The sequence below is a fragment of the Schistocerca nitens genome, chromosome 9, assembly GCF_023898315.1.
Source record: "Schistocerca nitens isolate TAMUIC-IGC-003100 chromosome 9, iqSchNite1.1, whole genome shotgun sequence".
Classification (NCBI taxonomy): Eukaryota; Metazoa; Arthropoda; class Insecta; order Orthoptera; family Acrididae; genus Schistocerca; species Schistocerca nitens.
This window is the reverse complement of record NC_064622.1, coordinates 149,085,058-149,097,695: the sequence shown is the minus strand read 5'-3', so window position 1 is coordinate 149,097,695 and position 12,638 is coordinate 149,085,058. Positions and strand designations below refer to the sequence as shown.

The window sequence follows — 12,638 nt, the reverse complement described above, 5'->3', positions numbered from 1 at the left end:
CCAAAGAGGATGTTTGATCTGCAACTGGAGGGGAAGAGGCCCAGAGGAAGACCAAGAGATAGATGGGTGAAGGGAGTGAAGGAATGTGTGACGAGAAGAGGTGAGAACTGGACGAAGGTGGAAGAGGGGGAATGGTGGAAAGACAGAACACGATGCAGAGGCTTGTGTTCCCGACAGACCCAGCCAGTGGCTGGAAACTGTCCAGGATGATGATGAATGCGAAATCATTCAAAATGTTCTGATGCAGTAATTCAGTGAACACTAGATGGTAACAACAATTCACATACGGATAAAATTTCTTTAAGCACCTTACAGAGATGTAGCCACTAATCGACAGGTTTTTTGATTATCAGTATGGATCCAGTTACAGCTGGAACAAAAATTGAGTGTTATATGTCACAATTTCAAATCTAAGTTGAAAGGCTGCACTTTGCACACTCCTATTCTGTGCAGTTGTCTGTAGTAGTACTGTGGCTTACATATCCGCATGATTTATTGTATGTAGTAATGTAAATATTTTTCTGTTTTTAAATTCTCTTGTCAGCTTTCTGTGAATTGTGATAACCCCCTGCCAGCCAAGAGCAACTTACAATTTCTTTTAGAGTCCTGTTTCCGTATATTTTAAAATGGCTGAGATGTCTACCTCAGAGAATGTATCTTTTGCACCCAAACTGCCGCTCCCTGCTTCACGTTATACCTCACTGTAGTACTAAAGCTTTCAGGGCACCTTTCTCTAACATGCCACAGGCCGTTCTCGAACAATGAGCCAAGGCGGCAGACACATTAAAAGAGGCCACAGTCCTGCTGGGAAAATGAACGGCCTTTACCATGTTAGAGGAAAGTATCCTGGATGCTGTAGTACTACAGTGAGGTATTCGGTGAAGCAGGGAGCGACAGTTTGAGTGTCAAAGATGCATTCTATGAGATAGACATCGTTTAGTCATCTTAAAATATACGGAAACAGGACTCTAAAAAAAATTGTAGTTTGCACCTGGCTAGCTGGGGGTCGCAAGGGAACGAAGTTACTTTCTTCTCTTAATTCTTAACCCACTGTTAGAGAAAACTGTCCTAGCAGCTGGAAAGACCAGTGATAGGTGTTTGTAGTGAGACGGTTATAGGATTTAGTTGCTGAGTTGATTTTTTCGAGAACAGGGGGGGGGGGGCGGGAGGGGGGGGGGCACAAAGAGAGTTTATTGGACTTGACGTTTTTGCCATTTTCTGGTGGGAGATTTTTAACAAAAAAACGATTACGCAATTGGTGGAGGAAATGTAACTACTGAAGGACTGGTAGACAAATTTTTTTAGGCATGAAATGCACACAATCTTCGTCCTAAGAAAGTTGTCAGGCCTGGGACGCGGAACGAGAAAGGGGGGCTCTGGCTTCCGAGGCGATAGAAGACGGCTGGCTTTCCTCTCAAACGGAACGGCAGAGTTCGAAAGCTACTCTTCTCCGCAGTGGAGACTGACGGAGTCGGTGTTCGAATTCACAGCGAAGCTCTTCTAGGTGTGCATTTAGCTGGCCTGCTCCCGTTACATCGGCTAGTATGGTGAGAACAACTTGCAACACCGCCACGTTTGGACGAACGCAACTTAGCAAATCATCATCAACATCAACATGAGAAAATAGAGCGAGGGAAAAATGACACTCTATACGCTTCCGCAGGAGCCCAAATCTCTACGATCGTATCTTAGTGGTCTTTACGTGAGATGTACGTTGGCAGCAGTACAATCACTCTGCTGTCAGCCTCAAATGCCGGTTATCAAAATTTTCTTAATAGTTCTCCTCGAAAAGGATGTCACCTTCCCACTAGGGACTCCAATTACAGTTCCCGAAGGATCTCCGTAATATTTGCTGTTGTTCGAAACTACCGGCAAAAAAATGTAGAAGCCGGCCTCTGAATTGATTCAATATCTTCCTTTAACCGACCTGGTGCGGATACACGCACTCGAGCTGTACTCAACAATGGGTTCACTAGAGTCCAATATGCGATCTCCATTACAGAGGAACCACATTTTCCTAAAATTTTCGCAATAAACCGAACTCGCCATCATTTTCGGTTTAGCCTTCCCATGCAGTATTGTCACAGTTGCAAGGACAACTTCATTTTCTCTTTCGACCCACACAATCAATGTTAACTAACGTGCAGGCCGGCTGCGGTAAATTCATTATGGAAGGGAGATGGCGTTTAGCAAATTCCAGTTCCTCAGCAATTGTTTACCAACTGTTATTTGAATTATCTCAGTTTCATCATAGTGAATATTTAACTGCGCACTGTGTAGTTTCGTGTTATGTCTTTTTCATTTTTTGTGCATTTCAACTTTCAGTCAAGCAACTCATGCTTTTGAATAACGTAGTTCGTAAACCCACTATTGTCATATATGTTTTTGAATAAAAGAATTATGAATACCCCAACTTAGCTGCTAGGGCGAAAAACTTCTTATGCGTTTGTAGTGTCCCTTTTGCAAAATTCACCATTATTGAGGTGAAACATAAATAAAAATGACTGTATGTGACTCAAAATGAATTGCAAACATTGATTTATCTGCGAAAGGTAATAACACTAACTGTAAAAATATACAATATAGATCGATAATGCAGAAAAGACATTTTTATTGTATGAGATTATAATGTGATTATCTTTGTAAGAGTATAAAATACAATGCAGTGCTCATTCTTCTGTCTAGTCTGTCTTGTTCTGGTGTTAGCTGGAATAAGGTACGCAAGCTATTGTGCTGCGCTAGCATTTGTTTCTGTCGTAACGTAATTGCAAATATTTAATGGTGTAAACTGTGTCCTAGTAAGAATATATTAGTATAAAGTGATCTCCGTGTGTTATTTCAATAACCTACGCCACATTTATCTTATGAAAAGAATATTTAATGAAAATTATTTAGCATGTTTCCAGCTGCTGCGGAGCGAGTAACAGTGATCTCTGACTGTTAACAATTAGCCACCATTACGCGGTACATTTAAAAATATTTTTTCACAGCACAATGTCTGATAGCCGGAGCGGAAGAAATTATGTTAAAATATTCAGTGAGATTAATTGAAGGAATCCAGTGAAATAATTTTATTAAAACTTGTCTATTTTCTGTGATAGTGAACTGGAGCTGAGTAATACTACGCTATTGCATTTACAGTAATTTGTAGGGAGCCTGGCGCTCGGTAAAACCAGGTACAATACGTAATTGGCAACCTACGAAATTCATTATTTTGCTTATTATATCTCTTTTGTATTTTTTTGAAAGCTAAACGTAAACACTAACTTCACTAAAAATCAGTAACAGATCACGATAAATCAAAGGACAAACAAATTTACTAAGAGAGTGTTTCCTCTAAATAAATACACTCCTGGAAATTGAAATAAGAACACCGTGAATTCATTGTCCCAGGAAGGGGAAACTTTATTGACACATTCCTGGGGTCAGATACATCACATGATCACACTGACAGAACCACAGGCACATAGACACAGGCAACAGAGCATGCACAATGTCGGCACTAGTACAGTGTATATCCACCTTTCGCAGCAATGCAGGCTGCTATTCTCCCATGGAGACGATCGTAGAGATGCTGGATGTAGTCCTGTGGAACGGCTTGCCATGCCATTTCCACCTGGCGCCTCAGTTGGACCAGCGTTCGTGCTGGACGTGCAGACCGCGTGAGACGACGCTTCATCCAGTCCCAAACATGCTCAATGGGGGACAGATCCGGAGATCTTGCTGGCCAGGGTAGTTGACTTACACTTTCTAGAGCACGTTGGGTGGCACGGGATACATGCGGACGTGCATTGTCCTGTTGGAACAGCAAGTTCCCTTGCCGGTCTAGGAATGGTAGAACGATGGGTTCGAAGACGGTTTGGATGTACCGTGCACTATTCAGTGTCCCCTCGACGATCACCAGTGGTGTACGGCCAGTGTAGGAGATCGCTCCCCACACCATGATGCCGGGTGTTGGCCCTGTGTGCCTCGGTCGTATGCAGTCCTGATTGTGGCGCTCACCTGCACGGCGCCAAACACGCATACGACCATCATTGGCACCAAGGCAGAAGCGACTCTCATCGCTGAAGACGACACGTCTCCATTCGTCCCTCCATTCACGCCTGTCGCGACACCACTGGAGGCGGGCTGCACGATGTTGGGGCGTGAGCGGAAGACGGCCTAACGGTGTGCGGGACCGTAGCCCAGCTTCATGGAGACGGTTGCGAATGGTCCTCGCCGATACCCCAGGAGCAACAGTGTCCCTAATTTGCTGGGAAGTGGCGGTGCGGTCTCCTACGGCACTGCGTAGGATCCTACGGTCTTGGCGTGCATCCGTGCGTCGCTGCGGTCCGGTCCCAGGTCGACGGGCACGTGCACCTTCCGCCGACCACTGGCGACAACATCGATGTACTGTGGAGACCTCACGCCCCACGTGTTGAGCAATTCGGCGGTACGTCCACCCGGCCTCCCGCATGCCCACTATACGCCCTCGCTCAAAGTCCGTCAACTGCACATACGGTTCACGTCCACGCTGTCGCGGCATGCTACCAGTGTTAAAGACTGCGATGGAGCTCCGTATGCCACGGCAAACTGGCTGACACTGACGGCGGCGGTGCACAAATGCTGCGCAGCTAGCGCCATTCGACGGCCAACACCGCGGTTCCTGGTGTGTCCGCTGTGCCGTGCGTGTGATCATTGCTTGTACAGCCCTCTCGCAGTGTCCGGAGCAAGTATGGTGGGTCTGACACACCGGTGTCAATGTGTTCTTTTTTCCATTTCCAGGAGTGTAGTTACATTATTTTTTAAGAGATATAATACGTTGATTTAATCCGTTGTGCACATTTAATCCAACACTGTCTCTTAACCCTTAACCCTTTCATTGCCAAATTAATTAAAATTCTCATGTCACTATGAAATACGTTTCCTGCTCTTGAAATGGATACTGAATCAGCCCATGTTTCTATATTTCGATTGTTGTATACTGTCCATAATTATTTTCAGTGGGACTTGTTTACAATCCCTTGGACTCGAGCAGGAGTAAATGGTTCCCTAGATTTATTCCTCATCGAGTCCAGCGGGATACAAAATAATATTTTTTTACAAGGGATTAGGAACTGCAAAAAGCAGAAACCAAGTACCATTATTATGTCAAAAATTGTATTTATTCACTGCTTAACATTTTTATGAAATTTTTCCAAACATTGCTGAATACATAGTGGTACTTTGCATTAGTCATATGAATTTATTCCTTATTTCTTGCTTCCATGTGCTGCATTGTCTGCATCGCCTCCTTGTGCTCCTTGCTGCAAAATGTTTTCCAACTGCACATAATCGCAGATTGTCATATGTACAAAAGGGTGCATATCTCCTATAAAATGGCAAGATAATAAAACAGTTACAGTTTGATCAACTTCTCACCAACCAGAAGATATAAGACTGATCACTAGAAAAGAAACAGAGATGGTACAACATCAGCTATATCCTGCCACGCATCCATACCACAGTACGCAACTGTAATGGGAGCTGTAGAGCGGTTCGAACAGCGGAGAGAAAGATATGCTGTCGGCAGAAGATTACTAAAACGGTGGAATCATCTTCTTTATTTACTTTTGTACGTTGAAACAGTAAACGGCTACATCATGTGGAACAGTATTAATGGCGCAGCAGATCACTCAAATGGCGGGATCATCTTCTTCATTTACTTTTTTACGTTGCAACTGTAAACAGTTACATCATGTGGAACAACACTAATGGTGGAAAAGGTTACCAGCTCAGCTTCTTATTGCCATGCATTTGTAATGCAGCTTTCAACTTGGAGAAATATAAAGAGAAGTGGAAATCAAGCATGCATAACAGAAAACAAACCAGACGTTTGGAAGATTTTGCGTTTCATATGAGATCAAGGGAAATGAAAGGAGATTACAGCACCGTATAAAATATAGGGTCATTATAAATGATGGACCCATTTACAAAACTTCGTATGTTTTTCAGTACAAATCCAGAATGAACAAGCTTTATACCAATGAAAACAGGAAGTTTCAAAGTCTTTGACGAGCGGCAGAGGGCAGAGGTGATGGTTTCAAAAGCAGCCGGTAGAGTTCGCCGGAAACAGGGCCATCATTCCGTTTCACTGTCAGTTGTGAGTGAGACGGCGACTGTGGAACGCAAGGTTTTCTGCGTTCCTGAGTTCGCGAAAAGTGAATCGCAAATTGCAGAGTAGCGCACGTTTCGTACAAAATTCGGTATTCAACCACCAACTCGCAAAAGCATTAGCCGTTGGTTTAAGCAATTTAAACGGACTGGGAGTGTGTGCAAAGGAAAAAGCACAGGCCGACTGCGTGTGCCAGAGGATGATGTCTGACGGATTCAAGAACGTTTTTTGCGCAGCCCCAGTAAGTCTACAAATAGAGCCAGTCGAGAACTTAGAATACCCCAACAAAGTGTATGGAAAGTTCTGAGACGGCGTTTGCTATGCAAGTCCCACCGATTACAACTTGTGCAGACTCTCAACCCGATTGACAAAAGGAAGCGTCTCGCATTTTGTGGTTATGTGCTAGCAAAGGTTGAGGATGATGCATTTCTACAGTGTGTAATTTTTAGCGATGAAGCGACGTTTCCACATTAGTGGAAAAGTCAACAGACACAATGTTCGCATATGGAGTTTGGAAAATCCACAATCACCATTGCAACACGAAAGACTCACGGAAGATCAACGTGTTCTGTGCAGTATCCTGTACGTATAAAGGTTTAAGTACCATTTTTCTTTGCAGAAAGAACTGTAACGGGACTCACGTACCTGGACATGTTGGAATAATGGCTGTTCCCTCAAGTTATGGAAGTTTCCCAGGACTTCATTTTCCAACAGGATGGAGCTCCGCCGCATTGGCACCATAACGTGTGACGCTTTCTGAATGACTCCCTTCCTCAGTGCTGGATCGGTCGCAGGGGACTTGAGGACCTGGCTATGCACTTCTGGCCACCGAGATCTCCTGATCTCACACCCTGTGACTATATCTTATGGGGTTATGTGAAGGAAGCTGTTTACGTACCGCCTCTACCAACTACGCTGAAACGTCTGCGGCACCAGATCACTGCTGCCGTGCACTCAGTAACAGCAGATATACTTTCGTGTGTGTGGGACGAGTTTGGATACCGCGTCCATGTTTGCTGTGCAGCCAACGGTGGCCATATTGAACATTTATCACATTCGTAATTATTAAATAATTATAAGCACTCCGTCTTCAGGCCACGAGTGGCCTACCGGTACCATCCGACCGCCGTGTCATCCTCAGTGGAGGTCGCGAATAGGAGGGGCGTAAGGTCAGCACACCGCTCTCCCGGTCATAAGATGGTTTTCTTGACCGAAGCCGCTACTATTCGGTCGAGTAGCTCCTCACTTGGCATCACGAGGCTGAGTGCTCCCCGAAAAATGGCAACAGCGCATGGCGGCCCGGATGGTCACCCATCCATGTGCCGACCACGCCCGACAGCGCTTAACTTCGGTGATCTCACGGGAACCGGTGTATCCACTACGGCAAGGCCGTTGCCAGTTATTAAATAATCATTAACACTAATTAATTACAATTTAATTAATTAGTTTTAATAATTGTTTAATAATTGGCAACAGCCTTGCCTAATTAATTACAAGTGGTTCATGGTGTGGGTTCCTGTAGTCATGTCCTAGTTCATGAACCACGGGCAACGTATGAGTGGCCAAGTAAGTGGTCCCGACAGTCGGGATACCAGTTACTTTGGAATAAGGCTGGGCATCTCTGACATATTCTGAGTCGTGGTCACCTTTGTGCTCATACGGCAAAGACTACCAAATCCACCGGTTAGTCCCTCAGCCGTTAGGGGTAAAACCCAATGGGACTCGGGGCAAGTAAGGCTAGCAACCTGCTTCCCTGGTACTTTAAATATGATGCTGGAAACAATCAGAGCAAAATGCCTTGGACCTTTGGAGGTGACGGAGTCCCACCTCTAACTGACAAACCAGGGACTCCTAAGATACGACTTGGCAGACAAATGGTAATGAGATGGGGAGCTATTAATATCAATGGGGGCTACACTGGGAAGAAGGTAGAGCTGGCAGAGGCTGCAAGTAAGATGGGACTGGACGTTTTAGCTGTTAGTGACATTCGGGTAAGGGGTGAGAAACAAGAGGAAGTGGGAGAATACAAGGTCTACCTGTCGGGAGTCAAAGCAGGAATAGCACAATGGGGTGTAGGGCTTTACATCAGGAAAGAAATGGAACCCAGCGTAGTTGCAATAAGGTATGTAAATGAACGACTGATGTGGATAGATTTCACAGTGTCTAACAAGAAAATTAGGATTGTGTCAGTATATTCGCATTGTGAAGGGACAGATCAAGATAAGATGGATAGTTTTTATGAGGCACTCAGTGATGTAGTTGTTAGAGTAAAGGACAAGGACAGTGTTCTGCTCTTGGGTGATTTTACCGCCAGGATTGGAAATCGAACAGATGGGTATGAAAAGGTTATGGGTAAATTTGGAGAGGATATGGAGGCCAACAGGAGCGGGAAACAACTCTTGGATTTCTGTGCCAGTATGGGCTTAGTAATCATAATCTCCTTTTTTAAACATAAGAACATTCACCGATATACTTGGGAAGGCAGGGGAACCAGATCTGTCATTGACTATATAATAACAGATCAGGAATTCAGGAAGGCTGTGAGGGACACACATGTATTCAGGGGATTCGTTGATGACACTGATCATTATTTAATCTGCAATGAAATTGGGATTGTGAGGCCGAAACTGCAGGAGGTCAGGTCCATATGCAGGAGGATAAGAGTGGAGAAACTTCAGGATAAGGAAATCAGGCACAAGTACATAACAGCGATCTCAGAAAGGTACCAGTTAGTTGAATGTAGTCAATTACAGTCATTGGAAAAGGAATGGACAAGGTACAGGGACACAGTACTAGAAGTAGCTAAGAATGTCTTGGAACAGTAGTGTGAAAAGTAGGATGAAGCAAACAGCTTGGTGGAATGACACGGTCAAGGCAGCCTGTAAAAGGAAAAAGAAGACCTATCGAAAATGACTACATACTAGAAGTCAGGTTGACAGAGAAAGTTATGTTGAAGAAAGAAACAAAGCCAAACAAATGATTGCAGCATCCAAGAAGAAACCTTGGGAAGACTTTGGAAACAGGTTGGAGACTATGGGTCAAGCTGCTGGAAAACCATTCTGGAGAGTAATTAGCAGTCTTCGAAAGGGAGGTAAGAAGGAAATGACAAGTATTTTGGACAGGTCAGGAAAACTGCTGGTGAATCCTGTGGATGCCTTCGGCAGATGGAGGGAATATTTTGAAGAGTTGCTCAATGTAGGTGAAAATGCGATCAGTAATGTTTCATATTTCGAATTAGAATGGGATAGGAATGATGATGGAAATATGATCACATTTGAGGAAGTGGAGAAAATGGTCAATAGATTGCAGTCAATAAAGCAGCTGGGGTGGATGAAATTAAGCCGGAACTAATCAAATACAGTGGAATGTCAGGTTTTAAATGGCTACACAGGATAATTGAAATGGCCTGGGAGTCGGGACAGGTTCCATCAGACTGGACAAAAACAGTAATCACACCAATCTTTAAACATGGAAACAGAAAAGATTGTAACAACTACAGAGGTATCTCTTTAATCAGCGTTGTGGGTAAAATCTTCTCAGGTATTGTTGAAAGGAAAGTGCGAGTATTAGTTGAGGACCAACTGGATGAAAATCAGTGTGGGTTCAGGCCCCTTAGAGGTTGTCAGGACCAGATCTTTAGCTTACGGCAAATAATGGAGAAATGTTATGAGTGGAACAGGGAATTGTATCTATGCTTTATAGATCTAGAAAAGGCATATGACCGGGTTCCTAGGAGAAAGTTATTGTCTGTTCTACGAGATTATGGAATAGGAGCCAAACTTTTGCATGCAATTAAAGGTCTTTACATGGACAGTCAGTCAGCAGTTAGAGTTGACGGTAAATTGAGTTCATGGTTCTGAGTAGTTTCAGGGGTAAGACAAGGCTGCAACCTGTCTCCACTGTTGTTCATATTATTTATGGATCATATGTTGAAAACAATAGACTGGCTGGGTGAGATTAAGATATGTGAACACAAAATAAGCAGTCTCACATATGTGGATGACTTAGTTGTGATGGCAGATTCGATTGAAAGTTTGCAAAGTAATATTTCAGAGCTAGATCAGAAATGTAAGGACTATGGTATGAAGATTAGCATCTCCAAAACGAAAGTAATGTCAGTGGGAAAGAAATATAAACCGGTTGAGTGCCAAATAGGAGGAACAAAGTTACAACAGGTGGACGGTTTCAAGTACTTAGGATGCATATTCTCATATTCTCACAGGATGGCAACATAGTGAAAGAACTGGAAGCGAGGTATAGCAAAGCTAATGCAGTGAGCGCTCAGCTACGATCTACTCTCTTCTGCAAGAAGGAAGTCAGTACCAAGACTAAGTTTTCTGTGCACCGTTCAATCTTTCAACCAACTTTGTTGTATGGGAGCGAAAGCTGGGTGGATTCAGGTTACCTTATCAACAAGGTTGAGGTTACGGATATGAAAGTAGCTAGGATGATTGCAGGTACTAGTAGATGGGAACAATGGCAGGAGGGTTTCCACAATGAGGAAATCAAAGATAAACTGGGAATGAACTCTATAGATGTAGCAGTCAGGGCGAACAGGCTTAGATGGTGGGGTCATGTTACACGCATGGGAGAAGCAAGGTTACCCAAGAGACTCATGGGTTCAGCAGTAGAGGGTAGGAGGAGTCGGGGAAGACCAAGGAGAAGGTACCTGGATTCGGTTAAGAATGATTTTGAAGTAATAGGTTTAACATCAGACGAGGCACCAATGTTAGCACTGAATAGGGGATCATGGAGGAATTTTATAAGGGGGGCTATGCTCCAGACTGAACGCTGAAAGGCATAATCAGTCTTAAATGATGATGATGATGATGAGTTAATTACAAATTATTGCAGATTATTAAATTGATTTCAAACATTATGATACAAAAACTTTGAAACTTCCTCTTTTCATTGATATAAATCTTGTTCATTTTGGATTTGTACTTTAATAAATACGATTGAAAATGGGTCCATCAATTAGAATAACCCTGTATATGAACGAAAAAATTAAACATTATAAAAAGTACACACAGAAATTCTCCACTCACACTAGCCATAAGGCAAAACCGATAAACTAATTTAAAAGTGTATCATCAATAAATATGTTTACAAATCTGATATTACTAGCGAACATTGTGAAAAAGATAATAAATGCCTTTATAGAGCTTATCTATTGCAGACACGAAAAAAATTACCTAAAGCCACCACAGGGCACATAATGCACTCGAAACAGTTAAGGGATGTCTCATGCATTAGGTGGCAAACAATGAGCCCGTTGGCGCCAAACATTTGACACGTTCAACGCTAAATCGCACACCACACAGATATGGCACTTTCATATCCCTGTGAATTCAAGGGCAAAAATTTCTTTGTGGGAGCATATGTCCCGCTGGCCACGAATGGATTAAGGATGGATCTATTTCACAGTTAGTTCCGACAGAGATTGTTTTTCACGACTCTGGGGTTGCATGAAGTGATTCATTCGACCAGGCCATATGTTTTCATTGATCCATGGTCTCGTGCCCACTGGAGTAGTAACAGGCGATGTCGTTGGCCCAACAGAGGGACACACAAATCTCGTCTGCTGCGAAGCCCCATGTTCAACAATGTGCGTTAGACGGTGTGCTCCGAGACACAGGGAGGGCAAGTCTCCAATCTTCACGTGCTGTGACGAGGCGTTGACGTCCAAAATCTTGCCTCCTACTCGCGGTTTCACGGTCCTTCAGCTAATTTCCATGGATGATCACGACAGTAGCACGCGAACAAGCATCAGATTCGTCGTTTCTGAGAAGCTTATTGCCAGTTGCCAGGGTATAACAATATGCTCTTTGTCAAATCGCTTATGTCAGTGGATTTCCCCACTTTCAGCCCGTCCGGACGCTAGAATGTCATTCGTCTCTGCTCCGTTTATACAGGGAGATTCAGTTGCTCGTACCGATGTCGTTTTATGCAATCTTCAATTCGGCATCTGGCCTCCAAAAACCATGTGCGAGATTTTCAGATTCCCTCGCTTGCTACGCGTAAACTGTTAATCCTGCAGAAAAAATGGACAGGACCTTTTCCTAGAAAATTTAATGTGGTTAAATTTTGTGACCAGGATTTCTAATATGTGGTTGATGGCATTCTCTCCTACCACCGTACAAAAACTCCGACTCACATTCGAACTTCTTTGGTCTTCATTCACTGGCCTCATTACGCCACCGGCTTAGTCCATCACTTACAAACTGTAAAATTGACGTTTGAATAAATTTTGGCAAACAATTTTGTGGATTTTAGCAGAATAAAATAATAAATTACATCGTTGTGTTCGGCAGGTATTCTGATTGTGGAACTACTATACTTGTAAGGGTTAAGTTTGGATCGAACTCTGCTACGGTCGCAGGTTCGAATCCTGCCTCGGGCATGGATGTGTGTGATGTCCTTAGGTTAGTTAGGTTGAAGTAGTTCTAAGTTCTAGGGGACTAATGACCACAGCAGTTGAGTCCCATAGTGCTCAGAGCCATTT

The 12,638-nt window shown here is 43.5% G+C and overlaps 1 long non-coding RNA gene and 1 pseudogene across 1 annotated transcript in view; both read right to left on the bottom strand.

The window, feature by feature from the left end:
* LOC126203666 (uncharacterized) overlaps window positions 1–12,638 on the bottom strand; it is a 494,971-nt gene that overhangs the window by 127,243 nt on the left and 355,090 nt on the right. The gene's annotated exons all lie outside the window — the stretch shown is intronic.
* On the bottom strand, window positions 7,413–7,530 carry LOC126204591 (5S ribosomal RNA; annotated as a pseudogene).